The sequence below is a fragment of the Contarinia nasturtii genome, unplaced genomic scaffold (genome assembly GCF_009176525.2).
Source record: "Contarinia nasturtii isolate CC-2019 unplaced genomic scaffold, AAFC_CNas_1.1 Cnas_scaffold_2428, whole genome shotgun sequence".
Classification (NCBI taxonomy): domain Eukaryota; kingdom Metazoa; phylum Arthropoda; class Insecta; order Diptera; family Cecidomyiidae; genus Contarinia; species Contarinia nasturtii.
In genome coordinates, this window is record NW_022199749.1 from 105504 (window position 1) to 115787 (window position 10284).

Sequence of the window (10284 nt, forward strand, 5' to 3'; positions counted from 1 at the left end):
TGCGTCACACTGGGAACTTCGAAAGAAGTGTTTTTTACTTATTTTTTACACAATAAAATAACATTCTGAAAGTTTGGAATAAGTTCAATCAAAATTTGGAGTACCTCCCATACAAATTTTTCCAAAAATCGAAAATGTTTGATTGAAATTATTTCAAATTTGGTGATATTATGTATTTTGGCACGAAAATAAGATTAACAAGTTTGTTCACTCGAAATTGATCAAATTTCTTTCCCAAATGTATGCTTGCAGTAACATAATCACAATGAAAACATGTGGATCTTATTTTCGTGCCAAAATACATAATTTCACCGAATTGGGAGAGATTTCAATCACAAATAGAGGTATCCCCATACAACATTTTCTACTTTTGACTCAAAAACGGACATTTTGTATGGGAGAGACTTTCAATTTGTATTAGAACTTTCGGAATGTTATTTTTTTGAAAGAAAATAGCCCGTTTACATATTTTGAATTATTTATGCGTCTAATTTATTAATAATAATAATAACTGCACCGAACAGCGTTCCTTCGCCTTGGTGGTTTATTGAAAATAACTTAATCAAATATATACAATATAATACAATTTGATTTTTACAGAGAGAAAATGTAAAATTATTGCTCTTCTCATGTAAAAAATATAAATTTCATAAATTAATTTTTCAACTGCTTAAAATTTCTATAATCCATAACAAATTTTTGTATTTATCTGCTTTGCTTTAAATAATTCTCTATTCTCAGTTTTACTGTTGATAAATTTACTTCTAAATCAATTAAATTTTTATCACTGTTTTGCAATTTTTTGGTATAAAATTCGTTGAATGTTGTAAGCATATAATTTATTGGCTCATATTTTGTGTAATCAGTTCTCCTAATTGGTAGATCAAATAGTGGTGTTGCTCTGGTATCATGTGCTGGATCGTAATATTTCATACTGTTTGAAACATAAGTTGACTTCAAATCTCCGTGAATAATTTTGAAAAAAAAACTTGGCCAAAAAACTTTACTGCTCTCAGAAATTAGAATTCGGTAGTTATTTCTTTTGAATTGATGCTGCACTACCAGTGAAAGTTCAATATCTTTCGGGAAATAAATATTCGTTCGGTAAAAAAAAAATTTGTAAACAGTGCGGAAAAGTTAGACTTACGGATATAAGTTCCTTTTTATTTTACATAGGCCAAATATAAAATCCATTTTTGGTCAATTTTATGATCATACCTTGTGATGTGCGAAAGCGGGAATTTATTCTTTCTGAAGGGAAAATTGATATTTTCCCGGGAATATTCCCAAAATGGGAATTTATAATATCTGTACATATATTTCAAACAATTGTCATTCAAAAACTTTTAGATGAAATACAAAAGATAATTTGTGAAAAAATAGGCTCAAAGCATGGGAAAAGACATCTTTACACAGGCGCCATCTACTGTGCATATGTAATAAAGTGAAATATGGTTTGTGTATGCACTAACTTTGCGCTCATTTGACAAAAACAAGTGTATACGAGGGCGACTATTTAAGTTTCTTCAATATGTATGTTTTAGTATTGCCCGATGCAAACCATTGTCATATTCGTAAAGTTGGACATTTTTCATGACCATTTGACTTAACAGGACGAATTTTAGTTTTGTGGTATGGCCACGGTGTCAGTTGGAAAAGGTCAACTTCGCAAAAAAATGAAATTTACAAAAAAGATTATTTCTCATAAGTTTTCAAAAAGAGCTGCCTGCTCAACAGTATTACTTCCGACTCAAGTCGGGGTATGGGAAGGAAGTGCCATGCCTTGCCACTGTATACAACTGGTTCACTGAATCCCATCGTCATGGTGCTCGCTACAGTGATCAATTGCGCGATGGTCCTTCGAAAATTGATGTCATCGAGAAAAACTCTGGTGCCGATTGAGTTAGGATCGAAGTTTCTTTTACAGTTAAATTGTGGTATGCCCAAGGATCACAGAGACTCCAATCATTTGGTTCTTCCATGAATTACAACATGAAAAAAATAAATCTTTACGTGTCAACCCACAGTTGCTCAAAAATCGATTGATTTTAATCACATCCAAAAAATCATAACCAATTTGACATAGGATAATAAAAACACGTCTATACGATCGCAATAGAAGCCAAGACATGATTCCAGTAGTTTGGACCTGAAACAAAAACTTGGTTGACTCTCTGAGTCTTCAAACATGAACACAATCGAACAAAAGTTGTTCGTTTGTGAAGTGATAGGGAAAATCGGACCTCATTATTTTACAGTGTTATGTGTCATGTTGCTACCATGCCTTTAGAGGATGAAAGGTCCTTCAATGCTGAATAGTACACAACCATTTGATTGTCAAAAGTCATCACGGGAATATGGAGACCAAAACTCTGAAACTTATAATCCCAAAACATGGCAAAAAGAAGCCCATCAAACAGTCGACTATTTGACCACCCAAAAGATCGAATTGATGCACAATACTCCGTGTACGAATTATTCGGGACCCCTCTGTCCACCAGAGACCAAAATCAGTTGGATACAATATATTTTTCGTACTTGAAATTAGGTGCATATTCAAAAAAGTGCACTTTTTGGAGTGTCATGTTTAAGCTGCTGTCGTAGCCATACCACAAAACTAAAATTCGTCCTGTTAAGTCAAATGGTCATGAAAAATGTCCAACTTCACGAATATGACAATGGTTTGCATCGGGCAATACTAAAACATACATATTGAAGAAACTGAAATAGTCGCCTACGTAATGACGAAAAAGTTGACTATACGACACCTGAAGGCAACGTTAGTCCCTAAAATTTCTATGCAATATTAAAGCATAGGGCGCTTGTATGCCTGAAGAAAAAGAAGCGATAAAATTATTGCCTAAAACGATAAAAAAATAAAATTCACATGTAGAGCTGGTGCTACAGTCTATGTAATAAACGTATATTTTTCACTTAGTCCGTTTTAGGCAATAATTTTATGTTTAGCTTCTTTGAGTTTTATTGCAAAAGTTTGTATTTTTCCAAAATTTAATCGCTTGATTCATCAGAGCTATCGCTTGGAAGAACTTCGCATTCACTATCGATATCATCATCTATTGAAGACTCGTTTGAATTTTCTTTATTTGATGTTTGAAAGTTGTTTCATAATAACATTTGAGCAAGTGTTGCCCGAAAATTTTATTTTGGCAACATTTTTTTATGAAAAATATAAATTCCCACATTTGGAATTTATTTCAAGCTCGGGAAAATAAAACGCCGCACATCACTAATCATACTAGATTCTATAATCTTGGATAAATGGGTTAGAAAAAAGGAATTTCTGGTACATTTGAAGACATGGTATACCAGTGGAAGTCCTGAACTCTTCATTTCTATACAAAAAAAATGACACTTTAATTATCGAAAAGTGAAATTTATACACCTTCGGCATTTTGGAGATATTTTTCTTAAAATCTCTCCTAGTGCCAACATTATGACCATGAATGCCATGATTGATGATTGTTTGCTTCCAAATATTGCCGGTAATCATGCGAAGCCATTTCCGTTCCAATAAAAAACCAAAATTTGCAAAGCAGCGGCTTATACGATCGATTTGCTGAAACTCTTACGATCTGATGACCCTGGAATATTTTCGTGCAGCAAATTGAAGTCATTGGTCTATTCGTATGAGCTAACAACGATTAAGCACTTTTTAAATCTTAAAAAAAAAAATAAATGCAAAAGGCTTTTTTACCAAATAATGCAATTTTCACGATTAAATTAAAAAAAATGTGATCTATATACATTTGAAATCCTATTAAAAAACACCCTTCATATGAACGAGCGCGTCACTGAAAATTTATTTCATGTCATTTTCAGATTTGCAGTATTGCGTCACATTGGGAACTTCCAAAGAAGTGTTTTGTTCTTATAAATTTATAATCAAAGAATATTTATTTATTCCTCTGTTCAGATGGTTTACGATGAAAGTATAGATTGATAATATAACGGAAACATATAATAAATAGCCTTATGTGTAGTTACGGAGCGCGTGAACGATGAATTGAATATGATGTTATCTTTTAACTTTGTGTAAAACAAATTCGATTTGTCAGATTTACGCTTTGATAATGCCAAAATCGACGCAGTCCATCGAACATGTGAGCATATATTGTTTATGCAATGTGACTTGGTACACACTCTCTGCGTACATTAATATGTAGGCATAGCACAAATGAAATGCTTTTTAATAATTATTTTATGATTATCGGATTTATTTTTCACTTGCGATGTTTGATGGTTTTTTCACTATAATTTGTTGTCTGCTTGTACTTTTTATTTCCCCTTTTCATCCATTTTGAACCCTGAGTTTTTGATGTACATTATTTTATTGGACTTTTTGGGTACAGATGATGTGCGCAAGACCTTTGATTTTACTTAGCATTTGTAATTCAATCTGGCATTTGTTTTTCACTCTTATTTCTCCAGCACTCACTCACTTTATTACGATGTTTTTAGTCGAGAGAGAGAGAGAGAGAGAGAGAGAGAGAGAGAGAGAGCGAGAGGAACTGAAGAGCATAATCCTATATTATTCCATTCAACAAAATTTTACTCCGAAAATTTTGACATATAAGTAATCACAGACTGTGTTTGCATTCACAGCATATGACAGCCAGAACAGGAGTTGGAAGTTATTAATACCCTGAACATTGGGCCGATGAAATACGTAATAGAATCAAATGGAATATTTCATCAAAGGGAGAGAGAGAGAGAGCTTGTGTGCAGTACATGGGAATGCATAAAAGTTTGCATGAACTCACAGTTGTTATTGAAGGACCGTGATAATTTATTCATTTATACAGAGTAAAGTTGACAAACAGCAAATTTTTGAATGTGTTGTTATTACTTCGATATTGAATATGTCGCCTTGAGATATTAGCTTTCGGCCAATAAACATTATTGTGTATTAATTTGATGATTAAATATTCAAATGTATAATGAATTTCACTTTATGTCTTTGTACATCATTAGAAATTGGAAACCAACTGGAATACGATTCTTGTACTAGTATTTTGTACTCATACTTAGGAAATACAAGAAAAAATTTGACCTTTTTTGATGTTAATTTTTTTAGTTGTAAAAGTTATATTCATATCTATTTGATAATAGTCTTTTTTTTCAATGGAAAATATCACAATTCGCGGTTGGTCTCTGTAAAATATGATTGCAAACTGACAAAAAGTATGCATGTTGAAAACATATATAATAATCTGATGTAGCAAAGAATGAATATAATATATGTATTTTCCGATCGAAATTTCACGGTGTCTGACCGACACAATGATCAATGAGTTCCGAAATCAATTGAATGTAGGTGGTGTGAGAAAAACCAAATGCAAAAGCATTCTGAACGATAGTGTGTAAATCGAAACAAAACGTTTTAAGTGTTGTAAAAATACTTTCACTCAAATTATTTATGGTATTGAGAATGCATTATATAATTTACATACCTTCCATTCTTTTTTTCCAACATATTTGAGAATTTATTGATACACACCATTGGTCGTCCTGACGTGACTGCAGGATTTGATTGAGAAAAATGAACGTAAACAAAATGACAATGGCATTTAAACAAGGGATTACCACTCACTTGTGTGTATTCAAAACAATTTATGCAACATCATGTCGGCTGATTTATTTGCTTTCGAGTCCTTCAATTCATTTGACGGTGTCTGTACTTACTCATTTGCATTTTTTTTTCTTCAGAAAAACCTCTTTCTGCAAATCACTTCAGCATAATTAATTTTCATTTAATTGCATTAAATTTTGAAATTTATTCATTTTATATGACGAATTAATTCTTTATTCTGATAACAATGACTGTCAAATCTCGACACAAAATATTTTTATTATAAAATATATATAGAAAATTTAAAAATCACAGAAAAATATTTGAATTCGTTCAAACACTGGTATAGCAAATTGCAACACATCACCAATTTTAATGGGACTTCCACATTTTGACTTAACTTCGTGCATCGTGAATTGTTCGTTCATATGTGAATGCCACCGAAACGAATTCAAACATGGACGTCATTAGAAATTTATGAAAAAGAGCATAAAACACTTAACGAACACGAACTAAGATTTCACTGTACATGCTTAGAAATTTTTGTACAAAGCGATGTGTTGCCATGTTTTTTATTGGAACGATTCGATTTCTACTAAACCGGTCATAATGAACTGCGTAATTGGGCATGTATGACTGCATGTTTGAAAAGTAAGAGTATATGTTGCGATATTTCTTGCACATAACTTTTGTTTATTACTTGACTTCAAATATATTACGAAATGTTTAAAATACAAACTTCCGAAATATCAATGTGTATTTCCGAAACAACCCAAGTGGTTTATTATATATATGTTATTCACAAGAAAGACTCAATGGAGATAAAAAAAATGTCTTATTTTGCAAATAGACCCTTCCGCTGAAATAAGAGAAAATTCCATAAATCGTCTTTTGCAGGTAAAAATTGCAAATAAAACTACCTGTTTGGCCGAAATGAAAGAGAGAAAGTGCATACACAAAGGCCGGAAGTGAAAGAAGAATGTTAACTTACAGCCAACGAAGAACTCAACATTCGTAATATGCGAAATTAAAAATTCATTTTGAATATTTATTTCAAGTTTAGAATATAATCAATTTCCTTGTCTCATAACAATGTGCTAATTCACTGCCAAAGCAACAAAGGACCGCACAAAATGTTTGTCTCGCCCAAGTTTCAATCAATACAAATAAAGTTAATGTGCATATGGCGCATTCTAGTCTTCACATAGAATTAAGGTGTGTCATATTATTTTTCACATCAAACGCGTTTATCATCGTACAGAATGGCCCAACATTTATCACATATTAGTATTTAGAGTCAACACAAAAATGATTCACCAACTGGAGTTCTTTGCTTCGCATATATATGTTTGACCAAGCCTGTAAATTTGATGTTCAATTTTTTGGAAATAATCAAAACGCCACATTTGTTCAGTGCTATTTAAAATATCTTTGACATGCTGACACGCAATAATTTTTTCCTTCCGAACAGCTTCGACTGAAATCGAATCAAAGTTAATCGAATGGAAATAAGCAATAACAAAACTAATAATTGTTATTGTTTGATTTATGTCACCCTTGTTTAAGTGGTATATTATTCGACGAAAAAAAGCTGAAAATAAATGATCTTATATAAAAACACTAAAAACTAATATTTTATCGATAGGTTCTCACACAAATTGTATTTATTTTTTCTTCCATCTTCATACAATTGTAAAAGAACTTTATGTGAAGTCATTCATGTGCATTTTTAAAATAAAAACCATCGTTTTCAGTTTTCCACACACACCGTTCTTGGAACCGGCAAAAAAATGGGGCCAGAGAACACGAATCATCCGTTTTTTTGATATAGTAATGTACCCTGTACGATTTCAATAATCAAAAAGCGTACTCCTACACACAAAAAAAGCAATAGTAGATTTTTTAAGTTATGTGGTAGGCACATGTAAAAAGTGCACACCTAGTGTAGGAAAGGTATTGTATTAGGCCAAAAAATTAAATTCATCCCAAAACATGTTTTCTATGCATATTTAATGTAGAAAACACGATTAGAGATGATTTTGGGGCATATTATTGTGCGTCGCTGTGTGATGTGTGATGTGTCCTGTGTCCTGTGGCGAGTTGCCAAAATTTGTTAACTCGATAAATCTTCTTCCAAAAACTCAATTCAAATTCTGACTTTGCAGGATGATTTGGGACTACCCATATAAATCATTTGCGGAGTAATTTGGACGATGGCGGGACTGTGCGGAGTTTGGCGGAAATGACATACAAACTCTGCGAGTGCGAGGGTAACAGCACTTCTATGTGATGTTCGTTTGGACAAAATAAATCTATGAATAGCAAAGAATGCTGTTGCACTCGTATACACAGCATTTGCATACTATCTCCGACGAACTCCGCACAGTCCCGCCATCGACAAAATTACTCCGCAAATGACTTATATGGGTACTAGGAGACGTGCTGATTAGTTTTTGAGCAATATCTGTTGACCGGGGAATTTTTTTTTGTCCGAATGGAGTACCCACATCCATACATTTTTCGATCATTTTTCAACCATTTTGGTGACACGATGGTTCCGTGCTCAGACATGAAATTCAAAATCTGACTTTACGGGATGATTGGGCACTACGAGGAATAGAATTGGTCAAATTTTCAACGACATTGATTTTTTTTTATTATTTCCTTTAACTCCTAGTGGAGCATAGGGCCTTCAGATAAAAATTCTTATCTTTCTGGTTTCTGTTGATCAGCCGATTGTATCCTACATTTCTTATGATTTTGCCATATTCTATACACTCTAAAACCGATGGGATTAAATATTTTTGTTAATATATATAAAAATCCAAATGGATTAGAAAAAAATCCAAAAGGATTAAAATTTAAATCAAAATAATCAAATCGATATTATCACAAAAATCATGCGCATAGTCTAGCGAGCACCAAAAAACATCATCTTACACTCTTCTCTGTTCTCTCACTTCAAATTGTGGACGATTATTATAACGGCGGCTCGAACCAAAATCGCCATAAAATGGTTATCGTTGTACCCGATGATATCCCATTCCATGGCTTGATGTTTGCGTACCACCCTGTTATCGATGCACATTTGACTGACCACCCTGTACATGGATACTCTGATGTTGTTGTTGTTGTTGTTGTTGCTGTCCTTGTCCTTGTTCATGCTGTGTATTTGTGCCTGTATTTGTGCCTGTATTTGTGTGGTTTTGTTCTATTTTCCCTTCTTCTTTTTCTTCTTCTTTTACTTTTCCGCACACACCCAATGGGTCAACATTTACGAAACCTCAAAAACATGTTTTCTGGACGATTCTGGGGTCAGATAACCTGAATCAGGCCGTTTTGAGCATGGTTGTTGCGGGTCTGTTCACGTCGTACGTTGTACGTCGTACGCAAAATTTGTCCATTGATTATCTCACCCCCCAGGAAAGTTATTTAAAATCTGACTGTACAGGATGATTGAGGTTCACGAGGAATAGAAATCATTAGATTTTGAGCGACTTTGGTTGATGGAAAAAAATTTCATGCCTGGAGTGATACCTATGAAAAAGAGTCCAATTTTCGTCCAAAAGTCATACTTAATGTAGACTTAAACACTCAAAAATATGTATTGAGGGGTTGTTTCGCACGAGAAAACCGAATCCGACGTTAGTTTTGAGATACAATCAATTTTAGATACAGCTTGCTTGAAAAAATCACAAAAATTTTGATTTTTGTATGGGAGCCATGCCTGTATGCTTCCTTAATGACGTAAAACTTTGCACAGACTATTTTTTATACAAAAAAATAACATTATGAAAGTTTGAATAGATTTCAAGCAAAATTGGGGTTACCTCCCATACAAAATTTTCAATGTTTGGCTCAAAAACGAATATTTTGTATGAGAGATACCCTTAATTTTGGTTGAAACTTCTCCAAACCCTCCGAATGTTATTTTTTGTGAAAAAAATAACCTGTGCAAATTTTCACACCATTAAGGTAGCATACAGACATGGCTCCCATACAAAAATCCAAATTTTTTGAGACTTTAGCTATGAAAAGTGTTTCAAAAATAATTTTTATGGCAAAATTAACGTCAGACATATTTTTTATAGTGTTTTTTTAGAAAATAGAATACTTTCAAATGTCGTACAAATAGATTCATCATGAAAGTGTGAAAAATCTTTTCTCGAGTACTTCTGCTATTAAATTAAAGAATATTTCGATGTCAAGGTTTGAACATATTTTTTAGTCTCGACCTTGACGCCGCTTGAAAGGCTCAAAAAATCGAACAAATATTATTTTGAACTTGCTTAATAAAATACGCATCTACCAACGTCCGGAAAAGTTCGTCTTACTCTTGTAAGACTCTTTATTTTTTTCACAAAAAAATAACATTCTGAAAGTTTTAGGAAATTTCAAAGAAAATGAGGGATAACTCCCATGCAAAACCTTGAAAATGTTGTATAGGAAGTACTCCAAATCATATTTTCATAAAAACTTGCTGAGAAAACTATATTTTGGTAAGAAAATGAGACTTTTATTTTGTTTTTCAACATTAATACACTTTATTGGTATCAAAAATACTCATATACGTATTTCGGAAACAATGCTTCCTTCTTCAGTGAGTTAGATGAACAAACTAGATGATTCATTTTTGTTTTAAAAATCAGTTTGTTCATCTAACTCACTGAAGAAGGAAGCATTGTTTCCGAAAT